This window comes from Monodelphis domestica, chromosome 6, assembly GCF_027887165.1.
Source record: "Monodelphis domestica isolate mMonDom1 chromosome 6, mMonDom1.pri, whole genome shotgun sequence".
Taxonomy (NCBI): Eukaryota; Metazoa; Chordata; class Mammalia; order Didelphimorphia; family Didelphidae; genus Monodelphis; species Monodelphis domestica.
In genome coordinates, this window is record NC_077232.1 from 78,166,570 (window position 1) to 78,191,994 (window position 25,425).

The 25,425-nt window shown below is 39.5% G+C and overlaps 1 protein-coding gene across 3 annotated transcripts in view; it reads left to right on the forward strand.

The window, feature by feature from the left end:
* The first annotated feature begins 920 nt into the window (after nt 1–920).
* Nucleotides 921–25,425, forward strand: part of TACC3 (transforming acidic coiled-coil containing protein 3) — a 60,188-nt gene continuing 35,683 nt past the window's right edge. For 2 of the 3 annotated variants that reach the window (XM_007496860.3, XM_007496862.3), the window contains exon 1: nt 921–1,084. The gene's annotated coding sequence lies outside the window, so the exon portion shown is untranslated. Of the gene's footprint in view, nt 1,085–20,112; nt 20,195–25,425 lie in introns of all 3 variants that reach the window. The other variant, XM_007496861.3, reaches the window with a different exon arrangement.

The window sequence follows — 25,425 nt, forward strand, 5'->3', positions numbered from 1 at the left end:
CAAATGGGTTTATTATTATCCTAAATGCATACATATTTTAAACGCTTTCTAGTTTTTAATTTCAAAAGTGAAAATTCAGTTTGAATTTTATATGTAAATTAAATGATAGCCATAACCCACCTAAAAAGGTCTTTGGGGTTCTCAATGATTTTTAAGTTGGTAAAGGGGTCCTGAGACCAAAAAAGTTTTTGAGAACAGTCGCTCTTTTAACGATGTCTCACTGCCTAACTATTATTATAATAAACATTATTACTTGTATACTCAGATGATGTAGTTTATACATGTTTGTTTTATATCATATAAATGACATAAAAAGGATTTGCTGTATACCATGTAAATATAGTTATGCATGTTTGTTGTATTTACATTTATGTTTTTAGCGTCTTTTTTTTTTTTTAAACCTTACCTTCTGTCTTGGAGTCAATACTGTGTATTGGCTCCAAGGCAGAAAAGTGGTATGGGCTAGGCAATGGGGGTCAAGTGACTTGCCCAGGGTCACACAGCTGGGAAGTGGCTGAGGCCAAATTTGAACCTAGGACCTCCCGTCTCTAGGACTGGCTCTCAATCCACTAAACTACCCAGCTGTCCCCTTTAGCGTCTTTTTAATGGCAAAAAAATCCCTCATTAGTCTGTTTTTGATCCATAGAGTGGCAATTCCCCAGGTTCAAACTTCATCTCCCAGCTTTAACCTCGCGACCGGAAACAGAAGTTTCGTAATCGCCAATTAGCTCCCAACACCACCATCTCCTCTCAGGAACTGTCAGGAACTGAGTACTACACGCTAAGCGGCAGAACGGAAGTAGGGGTCAGGGCTTGGAAGACGCATCCGGGGGAGGGACGGAGTCTGCGCGTGTCCTCTTCCGCGCACGCGCTTACTAGTCTGCTCCCTGATTGGTCCAGAGAGGCCGACCGTTCTTATTTGAATCTCGGCGGCACGGGGGCGGAGTCTTAGAAACGTAGTCGGCTCAGTTATTTGGGTGTCCCTTAAGTGCTGAGGCTCCGAGCCCCAGCGCTCCCTTGTCTCAGTCCGGGACCCCTTCTCTCTGTCCTCTGCGTTCGCGGCCTGCGAGCTGTAGCCCAACAGGTAGGAGCGTTGCGTCGCGTCTAACCCTTGTCCCTCTCTTTGCCTGTGCAGGGCAGACGGTTAACCGAGGGCGGCGACCCACTGGGGGGAGCGAGTCCGGGTCTCTGGGAGCTGCGGAGACCCTTGAGGGTGGAGAAGGGGGGAAAAGACCCTCGGACCCATGCAAGCCAGTCCGCGTATTTTACAGAGACAGCATGAACACAGAGAGAACAGTACGTGGGTGTCTGGAAGACCTGAATCCCACCTCTAGCTCTAAAGAGCTGTGTGAAATTGGGTACACGTCTTGATCTCTTTGAACTGCAGTTTCCCTCTTTAGAGGCAGTTTGGTGGCACAGCGCTGGGTCTGGAGCCAGGAAGGTTCAGTTTCAAATCCAGCTGCTGACACGAGCTCTGTGACCTTGGGCAAGTCACTTAACCTCTGCCTCAGTTTCCTCATTTGTAAAATAGGAGTAATAATAAAACCCATCTCTTTGGATTGTCGGGAAAGTCACCTGAGATAGTCATTATAGAACTCTTAGTACTGGGCACATAGGTGCTTAATAAAGGCTTATTAATTCCCCTCCTTCCTCAACTGTTAAAAGATATAATAGCACTTACTTATCGAAGGGTTTTTTTTTTTTGAGAGTCTCAAATGTGCGCTTGCAACTTTTTTTTTAAACCCATATCTTCCACCTTAGAATCAATACTATATATTGGTTCCAAGTCAGAGGAGTGGTAAGGAATAGGCAAATGGAGTTAAGTGACTTGCCCAGGATCATATAGCTAGGAAGCGGCTGAAGCCAGATTGGAACTCAGGATCTCCCTTCTCTAAGCCTGGCTCTCAATCCACTGAGCTACCCAGCCCCCCTGCCCCCTTTAATATTTTATTAAATTGATAGACTAACCAACATTCAAACTTTTTTTAAAGGGGTGGGGAAAAAACCCAAACCATTTTATTTGGCCCACAAAGGGAATGGAGAAGTAAGGGAAGAGGCTAAAAGAGAGGAAAATGGGTAGGAATAAACTAAATGGAATGGATTAAATGTTCAAATTTGGGAAAACACACCCAAGTTTGTAGCAAGGTCTTTCCCCAGGAATGGGAAATGGAAAACTGTTCTACCCAGAAGTATGAAAGAATTTTATTGAAAGAGGTTTTTAAGATAATATAATAGCCAAGGTTGGTGAAATGGCCCAGGGCAGTGATGGTGAACCTTTTAGAGACAGAATGCCAGGCCCCATCCCATTTCACCCTTCTCAGGTCAAGGACCACCCCCCACTCCCACCCCAAATGCCCTACCCTGAGGAAGAGCTCTCATTGGGCTGCTGGGCAGAGGGGCTGGCAAAGTGAAGAATGACCTGAACAACTATAGAGGCAGGGAGGGAAGCACTCCCCTCTCCTCCACCTCTGCTATCTGTGAGCCACCCACTTTACCCACTTTGAGCTTCCATTGGGCTGCTGGGCAGAGTGGTGAAGGATATGAAAAAACATCCAGGTACAGTGGAAAGGGGGAAGGGAGCAGCTCCACCCAAGTCCCTTTGCCTTTCTAATAACAGACTCTGGGGCAGTGGTTTGGGGGGCTCACAAAGAGCGCTCTAGGTGCCACTTTTGGCATCAGTACCTTAGATTCACTGGCCTAGGGGTAATAGAATTGTCCTGGGGCTGGTGGAGTAGCTTTGGGGCTGATGGAGTAGCTTTGGGGCTGATGGAGTAGCCTGAGGTGTGAATCAGGATTTACATAATTCTTATAGGTCTGGGGGCTTGTCATCTCCCATTCTAGGGAAATCACTCTTTCCCAGAATAGCCCACCCCAGGGTAGTCTGGGTCCTGGTAGAAAACCCTGGAAAATGGGCATTGAGAAGGTGGGTGCAAATCCTGATTGAGATGTGTTTTTTGGGTCTGACATGCCATAGATGAACTTAAGGACACCAAAAAAGATTAAGAGTCATGAGGTTTGAGGGATTCCTCCAGACTGCCAGAGCCCTTAAGTGCCCCTGTCCCAAGTTTCCTTCCTATTGTCCCACCTGCCATCATTTGTCACTTGATACCCTTCTGGAACATAGGGAGGGTATAGTACAATCCATTATAGGTTTATATAGGATTAATAATGTCCAATAGTACTGAATTAAGGTAAATACAGAACAATATAAGTGATCTGTAATACACAACAGCACAAAACTGGTGTACAGAACAGTGATTAATACAGATTTTTGCTGTTTATGCTTAACTAGTGCTAACTGGTGAAAATAACAAAATTTCAGAACATGAGAGTCTGACTTCTATCACTGCCCTCCTCCATCACAAAACCATTGGTAACCTCCACTGCAAGACTGAAGATAACTACATAGAAAAGAGAACACCAGTGTGGTGAACTGAATTTCCTTTCTGAGTTGATTCTAGATTGTAAGCTCTATCCTTAGTAAATCACCAGAAAAGAAAATCAGTATTTTCAGGGATTTACCAGTTTTATTTAGATTCGGCCCATATGACAAAAGCCTCATCTGCCTAATAACTTTAAAACAATTGTTGGGAAGTTATTACACTGTTCTTTAAGAAACATATAGGGGGCAGGTAGATAGCTTTGTGGATTGAGAGCCAGGTCCAGAGATGGGAGATCCTTGGTTCAAATTTGGCCCCACTTTCTGGTTGTGTGCCTCAGAGCAAGCCACTTAACCCCATTTACCTAACTCTTGCCCTTTTGTCTTTAGAATTTTTAAGGAAAAATAAAAAGAATTTTTATTAAGACAGAAACTAATGTTTAAAAAAAAAAAAACCTTTTAAAAATAACTCCCACCTATTAGAATCAAGTGGTTCCAAGGCAGAAGAGCAATATGGTTAACAGTCAGATTTGAACTCAGGTCCTCCCAACTCTTGGCCTGGCTTTCTATCCAATGAGTCAACTAGCTATCCCCGAAAGTAAGGATTTAAAAAAAAATATTGGGAAGGGCTTCTTGCAGAAGAAGAAGAGGGTGGTTAGGGAACCAGGGAGGTAGAGATGTGGAGGTGTAGAGCATTCTAGGCATGGGGACAGCTAGTAGTAGTCTGAGGAGATGTGTCAGAAATAGCAAGATGGTAGGTTTTTTTCTCCTTTAGTAAAATGCTTTTATTGGTTCTATGCTCTGTTTTGTCTTGGTTTCTATTAGTATGGTAATAGCTGCTGAATATCTAGACTAGAGCTATCTTTAAGAACCCAAGCTTCATACTGAGGTGTGGTGCTCTAGCAGAACAGAAGAGTGCCATTATGGGAGGAACCCACATCTGTGAGGGTCTAGGACTGATTGTGAGGGAGCCTTTATGTCAGTGATGGCAAACCTATGGTACAGGTGCCAAAGATGGCATACAGTGCTTTCTGTGGGCACTGGGTCACCCTCCCTGCCTCTTGTGTTCCTTTACTAGAAAGGCAGAGGAACTTGGATGGAGCTGCTCCTCTCCCCATCTCCACCACACCTGATGACATTTTTCACATCCCCCCCCCCCCCCCTGCCCAGCAGCCCAATGGGAGTGCTTCCTTCCCTGTGGGTAAAAGTGAAGGGCACTGCCCTTGGTCTGGGGTGTGTGGGTGGGGCCCAGCACTCTTATTTTATTGCTTTATGTAAAAGTATGCCCCTGGGCACATGCCTGAATCTCTCTGCTGTACTTTCCCACTTTAGAGGCAGTTATATATACAGTGCACAGAGTGCTTGGCCTGGAGTCACGAAGATTTGGGTTCAAGTCCTTCCTCAAGATACATCCTAGGTTGTGTGATATGGGCAAGTCACTTCCCTTCCCTAAGTTTCCTCATCTATAAAATGGGGATAATAACTACCAATCTCCAGGCTTACAAGGATCCAGTGAGATAATAATTGTAAAATGCTTAGTGTACAGGTCCTGACATGTAGTAAATTGTCAGTTATTGTTACATTCTACTGGGAGACATTTAACTGGCACACTAGATGAGTAAAGATAAGGTAATTTATGAAGAGCATAGCCCTGGGGCTATGCTCAAGGAAGGTTTCTGAGAGGAGGTAGCACTTAAAGATGAATCTGATCCTAAATCTCTAATACTTTAAAGTTTGCAGAATATTTTTCTCATAATAACCCTGTAAGTGAAGAAGTAGGACAAGAGTATATACCCATTTTACAGAGGAGGATATTGGTAGGGATAGGAGGGAGAAATGCGTAATTTGTCTTTTCACAAGAACCTGGAGAGTTAGGGTATCTTTATGACTTTCCAGAAGAATGGAGTAAATTGAGGTTTTGAGAGGTTGGGCTTGTCTGTGAGGATGTGCCTTTTCCAACCAAGACCCCTTTGCATGGCTGGAATAATATTCCTTCAACTTTGACTTATTGGAGTCCCTGGTTTCTGCTAAGACTCAGATCAAAAGTTACATTCTTTAGGAAGCTTCCTGGTCTCCCTGGCCCTTACCCTCCCCTTCCAAGGATCCTTTGTATCTGCCTTATAAACCTAATGTGTATATATTGCCTCCTCTGCTAGAATATAAGATACTTGAGGAGAGGAGCTCATTCATATTTTTTTTTGTTTATATTCTCATTACCTATCACAGTGCCTGGCACAGGGGACATATTTTATAAATGCATTATTGATTTTGACATTGTGATACAACTTAAAAATTTTTTATGGATCAGTGTGTAATATACAAGTGATTGTAGGCAGTAGTTTGGTTTGTGAAAAGGCCCTGGCTTCCAGCTAAGTTGATTTGTGGAGCCCTCAAGTTTCTTTTGAGGTCTTCAGTTGTAGTATGGGGATTTGTCATTTGCCAGACCATGAAAAGATTGTGAGATCATAATATGTAATTCAACCATCAGGTCATGTCTTGTTAAGCTTTTGGTGGAGGATAAATTTTTGTAGCGTAGAGTGTGCTGCATTGTATACTATCATGCCATCCTAGTACTCAGTAAATTCAATGGACTGGCCACATTGTTTGAATGCCAGATGTATGTTTGCCTAAGACTTTTGTGGAGAACTCAAACCAGGCAAGCACTCACCTGGAGATGAGAAGTGATACAAAGACCCTTTAGACCCAAAAGACTTTTAAGGTCTCTGAAGAGCTTTGATATCATTGTGAGACATGGGAGACCCTGGCACAGGAACATTCTGAGTGGTGTGCCTGCATCAAAGAAGGGACTGTGCTTTATGAGCAAAGGAGAGTTTCAGTAGCTCAATAGAAATATACGATGTACAAATTTAGAGACAACTCCATCCCAAATGTTCATACCAGGTTATTTGTAACTGACCTCTGGTAGAACCTTCTGAGTTGATATTGATCTGATCCATATAGCTGAACACAGTATACAATGATCCTGACATAGTGATGTCATTTTGGTCCTTGAAGGCACAAAGAACACCAACCAACCTACTAAATTCCTCCAAAAGCAAATACAAAATGTTCTGTTTGACATTCAAAGTCAGCCCTTCATGATATAGCCCCCTTCTACCTTTCTAGTCTTCTTAGTTATACCTTACTCTTTGACATATATTCTTCAGTCCAGTGAATTTGGCTTCCTTATTGACACACTCTTCTGAGCTCGGGGCATTTTCTTGTTCTTATTATTGGAACATTCTCCTTCCATTCTAACTACTGACCTCCCTGGCTTCTTTGAAGTCCCAACTAAAATCCCATCTTTTTAATGGAAGTCTTCCCAACTCCTCTTAATTCTAGTACCTTTCCTCTATTAATATTTCTTATTTATCCTGTATATAGCTTTCTTTGTAACTATTTTATTTGCATGTCTTTTCTGTTAAGATTATAAGCTCCTTAAGGGGCAGGGATTTTTCTTTGCCTCTTTATTGTATCTTCAGTATTTAACACAGTGCTTGGCATGTAGTAGTTGTTTAATAAATGTTGATTGACTGATTGATGTATTAATTTTCATTTATCCCTAAATTTAATTTCCTTAATGATAACTCTTTTGCAATTTCTGTAATTTTCTGGGCCCATCTGGCATTTGGTCCTGAATTGCCATTATAAGCCACTAGTTTCCATAATCTAACCTTCCAGTTTTTGAAACTTCTTTGATGGCAAAGTTCAAGAGATTGATCAAAGACCTTTTATTTCTACTCTTATTGTGTTGGAGTCTCCATCTAGAGGTAAACTGCTATATTTGACAAACTGGATAGCATGTATCTGTTATAAGTCTTTACTATTATAAGGTAAAGTGATGTCTATTCCAAAAACTTTTCTATACTCTTTTTACCTACACTATTATGTGCTATGAGAATGCCAATCCTTATCCTTCTTTTTGAAAAGGAATTGTTAAATATTTTTAAAGTTGCTTTACCATGATGACTATTTTGTTAATATTATACAATTATACAATAATATTTATACAGGTTTCTGTTATGATATTTTCTAAATAGTATGGTCCATTTCAAAGTTTTCAAAGTATGTTATTTCCAATATGTATTTTTTTTAAACCATTACCTTCCGTCTTGGAGTCGATATTGTATATTGGCTCCAAGGCAGAAGAGCGGTAAGGGCTAGGCAATGGGGGTCAAGTGACTTGCCCAGGGTCACACAGCTGGGAAGTGTCTGAGGCCAGATTTGAACCTAGGACTTCCCATCTCTAGGTCTAACTCTTAATCCACTGAGCCACCCAGCTTATTTCCAATATTTTTTTTTAAATAAGTATATTACTTCTGATATGGTATAGGTGTTGATTGCTTTGAACATATTCCCATTGAGCTTTGATTTCTGAATGCCAGTAAGTTTCCTAAGACATTCAGACATAGCTTTTCCATAATTACCTTATGTCATGTGTGGCTTGCTTGGAGGAGGACCAGAGAAATTATAATGATTGGTTAAATTTCATCTTCATGTTCAAACTCAGAGGCTTCAGTTTCTACCTTTTCTTGCCATATATTAGAAGTTTTACACTTACCAAGTTCAAATTACATTTTATATGATTAGTGAAAAAATGGCACAAGCTAAAGGAGGCATTTAATGTGTTTTTTTTTAGGGGAATTATGTAGTTTGGTATCATCTATGTTAAGTCAAATGATTGTGAAGATGTTTTGGTTTGATACTCCTTTAATTTGGAGAAATAATAATGGATTTAAAGCTAATCCTCTAGAGTGGACTCAAACTGAACAATTCCACACTTATATCAATGAACATCATAGAGTTGGTGGTGTGTTCTAAGTAGAAAACCTCTTTCCACATGGATGTCAGATAGGCTAGCATCTCCTTTCACTTAGATCTGTTTTACGTACTGTGTTTCTAGTACATATGTGGAACTGAATCACAGTTCCATGATAAAGGTAGTCAACGTAAATGCAACTGGTTTAATGATGACTATCTTGGTATAAATTTCTGTAAATGCTCCTAGAGCTTTTTGGCCTGTTCTCTTTGTTCCTTGGTCAATGTGTTGTGTGTTTTTTTTTGGGGGGGGGGTAAGCATTTAAACATTATATATAGATCAGTAATTCAGACCACGATGCTTGGAGTACTGTAATTAAACATAGAATTGGCTTCTATTTGAGAGAATGACTCATCTTTTGGTAGTAGATAAGGAATCCCTTATAGAAAAAGCAGGACCAGGTGTAGGTCTAAAAGAAATGTTTTCCTCTGCAATTGTGAAGCAACTAAGCCTGTTTTATAAAGTTCATAATTTATTTCTCTTGATATAAGAAGTAAGCAGCCCAATGGGAGCTCTTTCTCCCTCCCCTGTGTGGGGTCAGAGGAGGACAGGCATGGCATTTGTTCTGGGGGTGAGTTGGGAACAGGGCTTGGCACTCTTAAAAGGTTCACCATCACTGTCTTAGACTATTCTTATTCTTAACTGACCATCTATGTCATGTCCTTTAACTAGGTGTAGACTCCCTTTTTTATCTTTTTTATTTGATGACCTCGTCTACTTTATGGATATTTTGAACTGCATGTTTCTTTTCTTTTTTTTAATTTTTATTTGGTCATTTCCAAACATTATTCATTGGAAACCAAGATAATTTTCTTTTTTCCCTCCCCCCCCCACCTCTCCCATAGCCCATGCGGGATTCCACTGGGTATCACATGTGTTCTTGATTCAAACCCATTTCCATGTTGTTGGTATTTGCATTAGAGTGTTCATTTAGAGTCTCTCCTCAGTCATATCCCCTCCACCCCTGTAGTCAAGCAGTTGCTTTTCATCGTGTTTTTACTCCCATAGTTTATCCTCTGCTTGTGGATAGTGTTTTTTAGATCCCTGCAGATTGTTCAGGGACATTGCATTGCCAATAATGGAGAAGTCCATCACCTTTGATTGTACCACAATGTATCAGTCTCTGTGTACAATATTCTCCTGGTTCTGCTCCTTTCACTCTGCATCACTTCCTGGAGGTTGTTCCAGTCTCCATGGAATTCCTCCACTTTATTATTCCTTTTAGCACAATAGTATTCCATCACCAACATATACCACAATTTGTTCAGCCATTCCCCAATTGATGGGCATCCCCTTGTTTTCCAATTTTTGGCCACCACAAAGAGTGCAGCTATGAATATTCTTGTACAAGTCTTTTTCCTTATTATCTCTTTGGGGTACAAGCCCAGCAGTGCTATGGCTGGATCAAAGGGTAGGCAGTATTTTATCGCCCTTTGGGCATAGTTCCAAATTGCCCTCCAGAATGGTTGGATCAATTCACAACTCCACCAGCAATGAATTAGTGTCCCTACTTTGCCACATCCCCTCCAGCATTCATTACTTTCCATTGCTGTTATGTTAGCCAATCTGCTAAGTGTGAGTTGATACCTCAGAGTTGTTTTGATTTGCATCTCTCTGATTATAAGAGATGTAGAACACTTTTTCATGTGCTTATTAATAGTTTTGATTTCTTTGGCTGAGAACTGCCTGTTCATGTCCCTTGCCCATTTATCAATTGGAGAATGGCTTGATTTTTTGTACAATTGATTTAGCTCTTTGTAAATTTGAGTAATTAAACCTTTGTCAGAGGTTTTTATGAAGATTGTTTCCCAATTTGTTGCTACCCTTCTGATTTTAGTTACATTGGTTTTGTTTGTACAAAACCTTTTTAATTTGATGTAATCAAAATTATTTATTTTACATTTTGTGACTCTTTCTAAGTCTTGCTTGGTTTTAAAATCTTTCCCTTCCCAAAGGTCTAACAGGTATACTATTCTGTGTTCACCTAATTTACTTATAGTTTCCTTCTTTATGTTCAAGTCATTCACCCATTCTGAATTTATCTTGGGGTAGGGTGTGAGGTGTTGATCCAAACCTAATCTCTCCCACACTGTCTTCCAATTTTCCCAGCAGTTTTTATCAAATAATGGATTTTTGTCCCAAAAGCTGGGGTCTTTTGGTTTGTCATAAACTGTCTTGCTGAGATAATTTACGCCAAGTCTATTCCACTGATCCTCCTTTCTGTTTCTTAGCCAGTACCAAATTGTTTTGATAACCACTGCTTTATAGTATAGTTTGAGATCTGGGACTGCAAGTCCTCCTTCCTTTGCATTTTTTTTCATGATTTCCCTGGATATCCTTGATCTTTTGTTCTTCCAAATGAACTTAGTTATGTTTTTTTCTAATTCAGTAAAGAAGTTTTTTGGTAGTTCAATGGGTATGGCACTAAATAAGTAAATTAATTTGGGTAGGATTGTCATTTTTATTATGTTAGCTCGTCCCACCCATGAGCAATCAATGTTTTTCCAATTGTTTAGATCTAGTTTTAGCTGTGTGGAAAGTGTTTTGTAGTTGTGTTCATATAGTTCCTGTGTTTGTCTCGGCAGATAGATTTCTAAGTATTTTATATTGTCTAGGGTGATTTTGAATGGTATTTCTCTTTCTAATTCTTGCTGCTGAAATGGGTTAGAGATATATAGAAATGCTGATGACTTATGTGGGTTTATTTTGTATCCTGCAACTTTGCTAAAGTTGTTGATTATTTTGAGTAACTTTTTGGTTGATTCTCTAGGATTCCTTAAGTAAACCATCATATCATCTGCAAAGAGTGATAGCTTGGTCTCCTCATTGCCAATTTTAATACCTTCAATTTCTTTTTCTTCTCTAATTGCTACTGCTAGTGTTTCTAGTACAATGTTAAATAATAGAGGTGATAATGGGCATCCTTGTTTTACTCCTGATCTTATTGGAAAGGCTTCTAGTTTATCCCCATTGCAGATGCTGTTTGCTGATGGTTTTAGATATATACTGTTTATTATTTTTAGGAAAGGCCCTTCTATTCCTATACTTTCTAGTGTTTTCAATAGGAATGGGTGTTGTATTTTATCAAAGGTTTTTTCTGCATCTATTGAGATAATCAAGTGATCTTTGTCAGTTTGCTTGTTAATATGGTCAATTATGTGGATGGTTTTCCTAATATTGAACCATCCTTGCATTCCTGGTATGAATCCTGCCTGGTCATAGTGGATGACCCTTGTGATGACTTGCTGGAGTCTTTTTGCTAGTATCCTATTTAGGATTTTTGCATCTATATTCATTAGGGAGATTGGTCTATAGTTTTCTTTCTCTGTTTTTGACCTACCTGGCTATGGGATCAGTACCATGTTTGTGTCGTAGAATGAATTTGGTAGAACTCCTTCTTGGCCTATTCTGTCAAATAGTTTGTTTAATATTGGGATTAGTTGTTCTTTGAATGTTTGATAGAATTCATTTGTGAATCCATCTGGACCTGGGGATTTTTTCTTAGGGAGTTCTTTGATGGCTTGTTCAATTTCTTTTTCTGAAATGGGGTTGTTAAGGTAATTTATTTCTTCCTCTTTTAGTCTAGGCAATTTATATTTTTGTAAGTATTCATCCATATCACCTAGATTGCCATATTTGTTGCCATATAATTGGGCATAGTAGTTTTTAATGATTGCCTTAATTTCCTCTTCATTAGAGGTGAGGTCTCCTTTTTCATCTTGGATACTGTCAATTTGGTTTATTTCTTTCCTTTTTTTTTTAATTAGACTGACTAGTACTTTGTCTATTTTATTTGTTTTTTCAAAGTACCAGCTTCTAGTCTTATTTTTTAAATCAATAGTTCTTTGACTTTCAATTTTATTAATTTCTCCTTTGAATTTTAGGATCTCTAATATAGTCTTCATCTGAGGATTTTTAATTTGTTCACTTTCTAATTTTTTAATTTGCATGCCCAATTCATTGACCTCTGTCCTTCTTAATTTGTTAATATATGAACTCAAGGATATAAATTTCCCCCTGAGTACTGCTTTGGCTACATCCCATAGGTTTTGAAAGGATGTCTCATCATTGTCATTTTCTTCAATGAAGTTATTAATTGTTTCTATGATTTGTTCTTTAACTAACTGGTTTTGGAGAATCTTATTGTTTAGTTTCCAATTAATTTTCGATTTACCTCTCCATGTTCCCTTACTAATTATTATTTTCATTGCATTGGGATCTGAGAAAGTTGCATTTATTATTTCTGCTCTTTTGCACTTGTTTGCAATGTTTTTATGCCCTAATACATGGTCAATTTTTGTAAATGTACCATGTGCTGCAGAAAAGAAGGTATATTCCTTTTTGTCCCTATTTATTTTTCTCCACATGTCTACTAACTAATTTTTCTAAGATTTCATTCACTTCTCTTACCTCTTTCTTATTTATTTTTTGGTTTGATTTATCTAGTTTGGATAGAGGAAGGTTCAGGTCTCCCACTAGTATAGTTTTTCTATCTATTTCATCCTTGAGTTCCTCTAGTTTCTCCTTTAGAAATTTGGATGCTATGCCATTTGGTGCATACATGTTGAGTACAGATATTTCCTCACTGTCTATACTGCCTTTTATCAGGATGTAATTACCTTCCCTATCTCTTTTAACTAGATTTATTTTTACTTTGGCTTTGTCGGATTTCATGATTGCGACTCCTGCCTTCTTTTTGTCAGTTGATGCCCAATAGATTTGGCTCCACCCTCTTACTTTCACCCTATGTGTATCTACCTTTCTCATATGTGTTTCTTGTAGACAGCATATGGTAGGGTTTTGGACTCTAATCCACTCTGCTATTCGCTTGCATTTTATGGGTGAGTTCATTCCATTCACATTCAGAGTTATGATTACTAGCTGTGTATTTCCCAGCATTTTGATTTCTGCTCCTTTTCCTGCCTTTTCTTCTTTCACTATTTCCTTCTATACCAAAGTTTGCTTTTGAACAGTCCCCCTTGTTCCCATCCTTATTTTACTTCCCTTTCTACCCCCTCCCTATTTATCCCTCCCTTATTTTCCCTGTAGTCTTTCTAAAATTACCCCCCCCCCATTCCCTCCCTCTCTTGTACTGCTTCCCTCCCCACCAGACCGTTTGTTACCCTTCTACTCCCCTATAGGGTGCAAATCTATTCTCTGCCCCCAATGGATTGGATTGCTTTTCCCTCTTTGAGTCACTTTCAAAGCACGTAAAAGTTGAGTATTTCATGTTTCTGACCTCTTTACCCTTCCAGTGTATTGATGTTCTCCCCTCTCCCACCAGGAGCTTCTTTATGACATATAAATTTACCCCCATTTGTTTCTTTTCCCATTTCTTTTAATATTAACCTATTTTAAGCTTTATATATATATGCATGCACATACTCATGCGTATGTATTTTTGCATGCATATATCTATATACCTATTTATGTCTTGTCCTTTCCTCCTATACAGTTTGTTGCTGTTCTCTCTAAGTATACTTCTTTTTGCTGCCCAGCTAATAACAACAGTTTTTAAGAGTTACCAATGACCTCTTTTCTTATAGGGAGACATATCATTTTAACTTATTGAGTCTCTTAAATTTTTTTTTGTTTTTCTTTTTTCCCCTCTTTTTTAATTAGCTTTTGATGATTCTCTTGAGTTCTGTGCTTGGACATCACATTTTCTGTTCAGGTCTGGTCTTTTCTTTACGAATTCTTGAAATTCTTCTATTTTGTTGAATGACGACCATACTTTCCCCTGTAAGAATATAGTCAGTTTTGCTGGGTAGTTGATTCTTGGTTGTAGACCTAGTTCCCTTGCTTTCTGGAATATCGTATTCCATGCCTTTCTTTTTTTCAGTGTGGATGCAGCCAGATCCTGAGTTCTCCTCACTGTGGTTCCTTGGTATCTGAATGACTTCTTCTTGGCAGCTTGTAATATCTTTTCTTTGGTCTGATAGTTCTTGAATTTGGCTATAACATTCCTGGGTGTTGTCAGTTGGGGATTAAGTACAGGAGGTGATCTGTAGATTCTATCAATCTCTACTTTTCCGTCTTGTTCAAGGATTTCGGGGCAGTTTTCTTTAATAATTTCCTGTAATATAATGTCCAGGCTTTTTCTTTTGTCGTGGTCTTCTGGTAGCCAATAATTCTTAAATTGTCTCTCCTTGAACGATTTTCTAAATCCTCTGTTTTGTGAATGAGATGCTTCATATTTTCCTCAATTTTTTCATTCTTTTGGTTTTGTTTTATAGTGTCCTGCTGCCTTGTGAGGTCACTTGATTCTAGTTGTTGTATTCTGGTTCTTAAAGACTGGATTTCATCCTTAGTTTTTTGGTCGTCCTTTTCCTTTAGGTCGGGTTTTCTTTGGAGGTCATCTTTCATCTGCTTTGCCTCATCTTTCATCTCCTTTGCCTCATTTTCCAGCTGGTTGATTTTGGCTTTCAAGACACTATTTTCTGTTTCCAGATGACTTAGTTTTTAAGTTCTTTTCCCAATTGTCTTCAGCCTCTCTTAATTGTGTTTTGAATTTCATTTTGAGTTCTTCCAAAGCCTGTATCCAATTCGCTGGGATTTCTGATTTTTCCTTTGCTGGGTCTTCCCCCTCTGTTTCATTCGCTCTTTGCTCATTACCTGTGCAGAAGCTGTCTATTGTAATTTCTTTCTTCTTTTTCTCTTGTTTGCTTGAGTTTATCCCTTGTTTGCTCCCCGTATTTGGCTGTGCTCTTGCTCCTCTCATTTTGTGTTGGTTTTGGGGCTGTCAGTCTTCCCTCTTGGAGCTTTGTCAGATCTCTTGGTACAGTCTCTAGGGGAAGAATGTTAGCTTCCCTGTCCTCTGGAGGTTTTTTATTGGATTGAGTTCAATTGGGTTGGGCTGTATGTGGTATGAAGCACTGAGGCTCTGAAGACTCCTGGAAGGCTGGACTGCCCAGGCTCTCTCCAGTTCTCTCCAGCTGCTTCTCTGGTGTCAACAAGTGCCTTTGCCCTCCTCCCTAAACTCTGAGGAGTTCTGATGGGATTAGTTCAACTGGATTGGGCTGGATGTGCCCGCGGCAAGGGTGAGACTGAAGCCTGATGGAGGGACCCAGCCATGGCCCATCTCTCCCTGGCTTCCTCCCCGCTGTCCAAGCTGGATGCTCTGAGCCCGGGGCCCCACTGCTCACAAGGTAGACCCTGCAAACCAGCACCTTTGCCCGCTCAGAGGTTCCCGCTGCTGCTGGGGGCTCAGCCCTCTGGGTTGTGGGGAAGGGGTCCTGGGACCTTTGCTCTGCCTTCCCCTTAGCCCTGAGTATTCTCGGATTCCGGCTTTTGGGGGCGTACCTTTTGATTTGAGTCCAGAAGGAGGGTTCCCCGCTCCTGTCCTGTTGTTCAGCTTGAATTTCGGTGCCCTAGAGCATTCAGTCTGTATCGGTAAGGAAGGGTCTTCCACCAGGTCTGAACTTTTGCTGCTTGCTAAGCTGCCATCTTGACTCCACTGAGCTGCATATTTCTGAGACATCTCAAACTGAAAATATCCAAAACACTTCAAACTTCACCTGTTTCTTTCTAGAGTATTTTCTTCCTTCTAGTTGTTTGTAACTTACATGTGTCATTCTCCCTTATACCCTTATTAGGAATATTGTTTAAGTAATTGATTCTCCAGACTTAGGTGCAATGCAAGACTATATGAAAGCACGTGCACATTCCAAATATTTATAAGTAGCTGGTGGGAACCCCCAAAAGATGGAAATCCAGAAGGGACAACATAGTGCATGAATATAAAAGGGAAGCAGATAGAGCTAATGGAACAGAAAATTTAGTAATGGGAAAAATGATTTAAAAGAAGTAAATGAATATATAGTGAATGAAGGACAGGAACAAGAGCTTAGTTTTTCTGATCTTACATTATTAGCACCAATTATTTCAGTGTATTCTCTTGAGAACAGTACTGAACCCCAGGTTACCCTGAAGGTGGGAGGCCATTTATACAATTGCCTACTTGACACTGACGCTACGAAATCTGTGTTGCACCCCCGCCCCCCCCCCCAAAAAAGAATGTGAACAATGGAAGTTGTAGGTGTGATGGGGAAACTCTTTAAGTAGTAAAGAAATTGCAACCAAGAATGGTATCCCTGGGACCTCTTAGTGTGGAATATTCCTTTTTGCTTATGCTGAACTCCCCATTGAATTTAGTGGGTGGGGACCTTTTGTGTAAGCTCAGGGCAACTAGTATGTACCCGTACTGCAGACATTTCACTACAACTCCCTGAGGAATCCCTAAATATTTTGCCAGTGTTGTTTCTATATGCAATAGATTCAGAAAGGGAAGAAAATCACATTTATCAAATACCAGAAGATATCTCTGAAGGCTTATGGACTACCAGTTCCACAGATGTAAGGTTATGGAAATCAGCAGACTGTAAGGGGTAAAAATTAGGGTTGTTGACTGAATATATTATACTAGTGGTTGCCAGGGATTAAAATTCTATCCCAATAAAATACTCAAGTCAGTTTGGAATTTTTATGGTGGTTTAATTACAATAGAGTGAAGAAATTAAGAAGAAGAGAGAGAGAGAAAAGGGAATTGGATTGGGCTGCTCTGGCAGTTCAGATAGGAATTCAGAGGCCTAGGCCAAGGGGCCTTCTAAATCTAGCTTGCCTTCCAGTCATGAGGCCTCCAACATGAGGGACCTCCTAGGAGGATAGTGCTTTAGGAGGTAAAGGAAAAGAAGAATCAGCCTAAATCATTGTGATGCGAAATATATAGACTCTTCTTTACATCACTTCTTGCGTCTGACATGTACCAATGGTAGCTTAAGCTTAATTTAGGACAGCCCAGGGGGGTCTGTTAGTTGTTCCTGATTTGTCATGTGCTAGCACATGTCGGTCATAGGTCATCCTTTTCAATACTTAATCCTTAAATAGGGGTGTATACATTCCTGGTTGCTAGAATTCTAAGACTAAGCAGGGTGGAGAAAATCTAAAATTCACAAATCCCAGTTAAAATAACAACTAAAGGAGGTCCAGCACCACCTATCCCACAATACCCACTAAGTAATAAGCAAAGAAGCAATTAAAGGGATAACCCCTACAATAGTGTTCTTACTTCAGCAAGAAATAATGCCTTGTATTTTTGAGTATAAAATACCCATTTTACCTGTTAAGCCCAAGTTAGATGCAAATGGCAAAGTGGGTCTACAGATTTGTGTAAGATGTGAGGACAGTCTATGACCATGTTATTAAAAAAACCACCCTACAGTACCAAGTCCTGCAACAGTAATTTCTGCAATCCCAGATCATGAAAAATGTTTCACAGTGGTTCACTTATGCTCTGCTTTCTTCTCTATCCTAATACACAAGGACTCCTAGCATATATTTGCATTAATGTGGAAAGGAATCCAGATGATCTGGTGCCAATTGCCCTGGGGATTCTGTGAAAGTCCCTCCCTCTTTTCCCAAATTTTGACTAAAGACCTTGCAAATATATATTTCAAAAACAGTAGGCTGATACACTTTGTACATGATCTACATCTTACGTCACTGTCAGCCAGAGTGTGTCAGCATGATAGTAAATATCTTTTGGTAGAGTTATATACAAGAGGGGACACAAAATATCGAAATCTAAAGTGCAATGATGCTTGCCTTGTGTAGACTATCTTGGGTTTGTGTTGTTTGAGGGGTCCAGAAACTTTTCCCAAAAGAGGATAGCAGATATTCAGAAACTCAGTGCCTCTAAGACCAAGAAATGGCTAAAGGTGAACTTAGGTACCATGGGATTTTGCAGGCAGTGGATCCCTGGGATGGAGAAATTACTAAACCACTGATAATAAGTGATAATAATTATATAATATATATAATATATATATAATATATAATATATATAAAATGATAATAATAAGGGATAGTGAAAATTAAATTTTCACTGAAATTAAAACCAGAGCATTTGCAAGCAATTGCAAAGCTAAACGAGGCCATTTTATCAGCCCCTACTCTAGGCATTCCTTATAATACCAAGCTGTCCATGCTTTATGTACATGAGTGTAAGGGTATAGCTTCAGGTGTATTGACAGAGTTTGGGACCAAATCACCAACCTATAGCCTGTTATTCTGGCCAATTAGATCCAGTTACGTAGCCGGTGCTCCACCTAAATACCTAAACACTGCCGGTGTTTAAGGGGTGTTGCTGCAACTGCATTTCTAGTTACCAAAGCTTGCATATATTGTTCTGGGGTGCCCACTCATGGTTTTTTGCCCATATGAAGTTGAAGCACTTATGTTTAGAAAGAGAACACAGGCGTTTTCAGATCAGTGCAATGAAGAATCTATCACACAATTGGTTCTTTATGGCTTCAGAGAGGTTTTTTGATATCTTCTGGAGGACAGTGGCCAGTGTTCAAATAATACATGAGTTACTGCAGGCTTTACAATTTCCAAAAGAGTTAGCAGTAATTCACTGTAAAGCCCATTCGCAAGGGGAGGATTTCATAGCCAAAGGCAATCACAGAGTAGATATCACAATCACAGTTGCAGCAGAATAGAGTTCTGCATTCATAGTGAATCTCTGTCATTGACAGTGTAGATCTGGAGAACACTTACTCAAACAAAGAGATTCAGAAATGGAAGCAGAATTTCAAAGCTACAAAAGAAAATGGCATTTGAATAGCGTCAGTGGGAAAACCAATTCTCCCTAGAGCATTGTACTTTCATATCTGTCAGGCAATTCATGTCAAGGGTCATTTTGGGACACAATATTGTTTTACTATACTTTAGTTACTATAAAAAGAATATGTGTAGCTCCTGGTATAACTATCTTTGCTAATAAAGTGTGCTCAGCTTGCTCTGTCAACAATTCAACCAACATATGTTCAAACAGAAAGCTTTTGGGGCTTGACCACTAGCATATACACCATTCAAACACCTACAAATTGACTGTATGCCCAATAAATATGCCCAAAGCAGGGAAGTTTAAGTTCTGTCTAGTGATTGTTGACTAGTTAACTTGGTGGCCCAAAGTTTTTCCATCTAGCAGGAATACAGGAAGCTTTGTAGCCAAGATATTGTTGGAGATCATACCAAGATTTGGCATACCAGTGAGAATAGATTCAGACAGTGGGAGTCATTTTACAGACTCCATTTTAAAACAGATCTATGAGAGTCTAGGGACCGTGCCAAAGTTGCATGTCCCATATCACCCACAAAGCTCAGGACAGGTTGAGAGGATGAACAGAGAAGTAAAATCAATGATAGGGAAATTGTGCACTTAGACCCATTTGAAATGGTCAGAAATCTTACCATTGGTTCTAGTCTATCTATGGACTCAACCAAGAGGGGACTTGCACATCTCAGCCTATGAATTGCTCTCTGGTCATCCACCAATGCAGGCAAAGAATTTCACAACAGTTTATGTATCTATGTTTGGGGGAGATCTGAAAATTTCTGAATATATAAGAGAACGCAGTATCAAAGAATTACATGAAATGGGTGTATTAGTACAGGGGGGACCATTAGATTTCACACTCCATAACATACAACCGGGAGACTTAGTATTCATCAAAAACTTTAACAGGACTAGTGCAATACAACCAGTGTGGATAGGACCTTTCCATACACTTATGACAACACCTTCTGCTATCAGGGTGCAAGAGAAAGAATCGTGGGTGCATTACTTCCATGTTAAAAAGATGATGGGAAGATTTGACATCAGACAACACCACTGCAGACAACAGGTCTGCAGGTAAAGAGGGTATTCTAGAAGAATGAGGAGAGAGAGATCAAGATCAAGACAACAGGAAGAGACTATGGAGTCAATAACACAGAGCATATAATGATGGAGACAATGGCAGCATGGTGACAACAAAGACATCAACAAAGAGAAGAGGAAAACAAACTGGTTTTGGATATGAACTGTGAGACTATTTGCTCCATTTTAACATTACACACTGTCACTGCATAGGTTGCAAACACTACACATTGATAGCACCGTAGGAGCACGAAGACAGAAGACGGAAGAATGAAGGGGTTGCGTTGAATATTTGGTAAGTATTTGGTTCAAAGAACATGAACATATAGGACACATTTCTCACATAATTTGTAACATCATAACTTGGTGATGAGTCTTCATGGCAATACATGAATATGAGCTAATCACCTTATTATGGGACTATGTCAATGACTGGGCACATTAGACTATAAGGTCTTAGGTCAGAGGAAGATTTCCTATATTCCTATGAGATGACATCAGGGAAACTTACATACTTTCCATAAAAGATAATCTTTAAGGTTTTCTATAACTAACTTAAGGGGAGGGGAATGTCTATCTTCCTAATAGATGATTTTAAAAGGTTATGTAAATAGTCTGTACATAGTATGTAAAATATGTACAAATACTTAGCATGTACATAATATGTAGATAATGTGTAGATTTTTACAGATTTGTATATGAGTACATAGGGTTTTTTTTACAAGGTTTTGATTTTCTTAGCATGGCAAGTTAATTTTGAGTTTTAGACAGTTTTGGTTTTCTGTATTAGTATAGTGATTTTAGCATAGTTAAAAAGTTTGGTTTGAATTTTTTCCATAGAATTTATAAGATGTAGTTTGCATGAGTTTTGCATAGTTATTGTTTTAGATTGGTTTTGTTTTCTGTAAAAGTATAGAATACAAATTTGTTTTTTTGTAACTTTTTTTTGCAAAAGTTTGCAAAAAAAAAAAAAGTTTTGCACTGTGAACTTTAGATTACTCCACCCTACTTAGTCTAACAAAATCAGAAATGTCTACACCCATACTTAAGAATTAAGTATCTAGGAGGATGGCCTGTGATAGACATGTGCTAGCAAATGACAAATCAGAAACAGCTGACAGACCCAGCTTAAGCTACCGCTGGTACAGATGAGATGCAGGAAAGTGATGTAAAACCATTTATACATTTCGCGTCACTTCCTCTCTCCGGCCTCTTGTGGTGGTGGAGAGGTGGCTAGCGGCAGCTTGTGGAGCGTACTAAGTGTTTTGGCATCTTGGCGTGGCAGCAGCTATTGTCCGGTTTGGAGGTGAGTTTTCCTTGATACTTTACTGGGAGAAGCTGAGTAGCCTAGTTCAGATGAGTCATCTTACTGAGCTCTATTGGAGTTTAGGCTGATTCTTTCTCCTTTACCTTCCAAACACTACCCTCTTAGAAAGCCACTAATCTTCAGAGACCTTGTGGCAGATGACTTTGAACTTTCCCTGGCACAGGCCAGGCAGGAGAAATTCTACACCCTTTCCCTCTCCCTTCTCCTTAATTTTTTTCCTCTATATTAATTAAACCACCATAACTGACTTGGGTATTTTATTTGGGATATTCCCTGGTGACCAAAATTCATTTAGATTAGTTCACAACCCTAAAATTATCCTTACAGCACTTTGGTTGCTTTCATATTATTTCTCCTGTATTGGGGAGAATAATAATTATAACAAGTCCATTAGTAAGGGAAGTTGGAGAGAGAGAAGTCTCAGAAGGGGGTTAGCAGGGAACTTTGTTCTGGGAGTGGGGGGGAGGCTGTCTTGCAGTTCCTGGCTTCCAACTGCGACTGTGTCAACCAGTTGGGGGGGGGTGTTGGCTCTCTGCAGTGGAGGTTGAAAAATTAACTGCCACAGAGAGCTCTGGGATTCTGAGCAGATTCTGACTGACTCATTTGCTCCTGGATCTTTTTTTTTTTTAAGCCCTTACCTTCCATTTTGTAATCAATACTGTATATTGGTTCCAAGGCAGAAGAGTGGTAAGGGCTAGGTAATGGGGGTCAAATGACTTGCCCAGGGTCACACAGCTGGGAAGTGTCTGAGGCCAGATTTGAACCTAGGACCTCCCATCTCTTAGCTTGGCTCTCAATCCACAGAGCTACTCTGCTGTCCCTATTGCTCCTGGATCTTAGCTGATCCAAGAAGCAAAGTCCTCTCTGAGCTCCTTGGTTTTCCCTGTGACATTTTGAGAATACCAGGTCTTGAAGTTTGTTGATCAATTGGCTATGGTTGGAGAGAAGTTACTGACAGAGAAGAAACCAGAAGATCTTGTTTTTCTCTGAGCTCTGTGGGAAACCCAGAGCCAAGGCTGGGCTTCGGTTAGGCCTCAACCTACTTGCTTTGGCTGGTCTTTTGATAATTTTGGAGACAGAGATTTAAGATAAATATATTATTTATAGGTTATTGGAAATAGGTTATTTAGATAGAAAATTTGGGTTTTATTTAGTAATAGGTAGAAATAGAGTAGCCTGGTTTTATGGAGAAGACTGTGAGGTCCAGTTGGGAGCAGATGGAAGCTTAGTATCCCTTAGTTTTATAGGGTTTTCTGTTTATCACCTTCTGAAATCCTCATAACTTTTAAGTTTTTTATCTGACTCTTATCCATTGAGCTAATCAACAAAAAGGCCCAATACTGTTACCTTGGTGCTATTATCTAGAGTATCTAGATGACTATCTTAACACCTTATATCCATTCAATTGCCAAATATTTTCCATATCTAGCTTCCTAACCTCTCTTTGTTTTGTCTCTTTTCCCTACTAACTCAGTCACTACCTTAGTGCAGGCTCTCATCACCTCTTTCCTGGACTATTGAACTTGCCTCCTTTTCCCCTGCCTTGAGGCTTACCTACTCTAATCCACCCTCTCTACCTCAGTATAACTTGAACCAGATTAATTGGAAAATAACACATTAAGTAAAAATATAGTATGACGTAGATAATGTTTATTTGTGGCTTCTAAGCCATTTGAGTTTGGCATCATTACTCTACACCAGTGTTCTATGAATCTTTTGATGATTTATTAGTTTTTAAAAAATATTGAGAATGTACTTACAATGTGTTGATTTTAAGATCACCTATGTGCTTTAATATTAATATGTACATTATAAAAAAGAAATTAAGGATGATAGGAAGATGAATTAAGCTATTACAAAACTTTAAAATTTTTATTAACAATACAAAAGCCATTAGGAGCAATGTAACTGAATATGCTTCATTACCTTTATATGCCTTGAAGGTCTAGAACTTGTAAAGAATAATTTTTTTTAAAAATAATTTATCAGTTAACTTTTGATTAATGTAGCTAGCCAAGGAAATGAATTTTATTTTATTTTTTAGTCAGGAATAAGGCAGGTATTTATTTCCTACGCACAAAAACAATGTTAAAAACAAAAAGGCTTTCAGGGGACGGTTGGGTAGCTCAGTGGATTGAGAGCCAGGCCTAGAGACTGGAGGTCCTAGGTTCAAATGTGGCCTCAGACACTTCCCAGCTGTGTGACTCTGGGCAAGTCACTTGACCCCCATTGCCTAGCCCTTACCACTCTTTTGCCTTGGATCCAATACATAGTATTGATTCCAAGACGGAAGGTAAGGGTTTTATTAAAAAAAAAAAGGCTTTCATAAACACTCATTGTCAGAAAAACCAAAAGTATAGAAGTAGCATTAATAACTATCACTGAGATTTAAAACTATCCTGAATAGAGGCATTTACTGAAGAGGTATTTTACATTTTACCTGTAGTTCATTTAGGATTTGCATGATTCCCTTCAAGAAAGATGTTTTCTGGCAAACCAAGCCAAGGGTCGTACTCATCCTCGGGTTGGTATGCTATCTCTTTTGTTTGTTTATTTAATTAATTAATTTAGAATATTTTTCCAGGGTTACATGATTCATGTTCTTTCCCTCCCCTCCACAAACCCCCCTCCCATAGCTGATGTCCAATTCCACTGGGTTTTACATGTGTCATTGATCAAGACCTAGTTAGGTATTATTAATATTTGCACTAGGGTGATCATTTAGAGTCTACATCCTGTATTAGAAATGATAATCTGTAGAACTATTTCTAGGTTGTATTAAATGAATATACTCTGGCTGTGACTAGAGAGCTACTAGGGGAAACCATGTGAGTGCCTAGTTATAATGGAGATAAAGATATGTCTTCAGAGATAGATACTACTAGAGAGAGATATTCAGGGGTTGCCTATTGATCACTATTGATGGCTAATAGATCAAGATATTTCCTACCCTTCTCCTTCCTTCACCTCCCAGTTTCCACCCACGCCCTCCTGCCTCCTTTTCCCCTCCCCTGGTCTTCTTAGTCAGCCACCTTCTAAGTAACTTGGGAACTATGAGATTTCAGAGAAATATTCTTTACTCTTCTATTCTCAGGTAAGGAGGTTTATTGGGAACAACAGGATGGGGATTGAGGTGAGAGAGATAGGGGTTATCTCTAGTCTATAATGAGGGATAGGAAGATTTTGGGAAAAGTCAATCCTGTCACAACTGTGACTCAGGGACAGTCAGAGAGATGGAGAACAACAGCCACCAACAAAAGTTACTTTCTTCTCAGCTTTAACTCCAGAAGCCCCCCCCAGGGTCCTTCAGCCTAGGACAGAAGCTAACAAGGGTCAGTTCTCAGCTTCCTCTCCCTTCAGCCAGAAGCCAAGGAAGATTCCCTCCAAAACCAAGAGAAATATTTCAAAGTTAGAAATCCCAGCTTCTTCTCCACCACTCTGTCAGAGCCACCCAGGTCACTCCCTTGGTCAGAAAACCCCAGAGAAGAAGTCTCTCAGTTTATCTCCTCTGGCCAGGCTCCAACTGCCTTTCCTGGGAACATTCTATTTTAGAATCTTCACTTTAATTGGCAGATCAGGTCCCTCACTTTGTTTGTAAGCATGAAGTTCTCTCTTTCTTCATGCCTCTTCCACAATCCCCAATCATATCCTCATCGATCCATGTGATCAAGCAGTTTTTCTTTTGTGTTTCTACACCCACAGTTCGTTCTCTGGATGTGGATAGCATTCTTTCTCCTAGGTCCCTTAGAATTGTCCCAGATTATTGCTTCACTGCTAGTAGAAAAGTCTATTACATTCGATTGTGCCATAGTGTATCCATCTCTGTATACAATATTCTCCTGGTTCTGCTCCTTTCACTCTGCATCAGTTTCTGGAGGTCATTCTAGTTCACATGGAATTCCTCCAGTTTATTATTCATTTGAGCACAATAGTATTCCATCACCAACAGATACCACAATTTGTTCAACCATTTCCCAATTGAAGGATATCCCCTCATTTTCCAATTTTTTGCCACCATATAGTCAGTTCTGCTGGGTAGTTGATTCTTGGTTGTAGACCCAGTTCCCTTGCTTTCCTGAATATCATATTCCATGCTTTCTGGTCCTTCAGTGTGAATGGAGCCAGGTCCTGTGCTATCTTAACTGTGGTTCCATGATATCTGAATGGTTTCTTCTTAGCAGTTTGTAGTATCTTAAAAT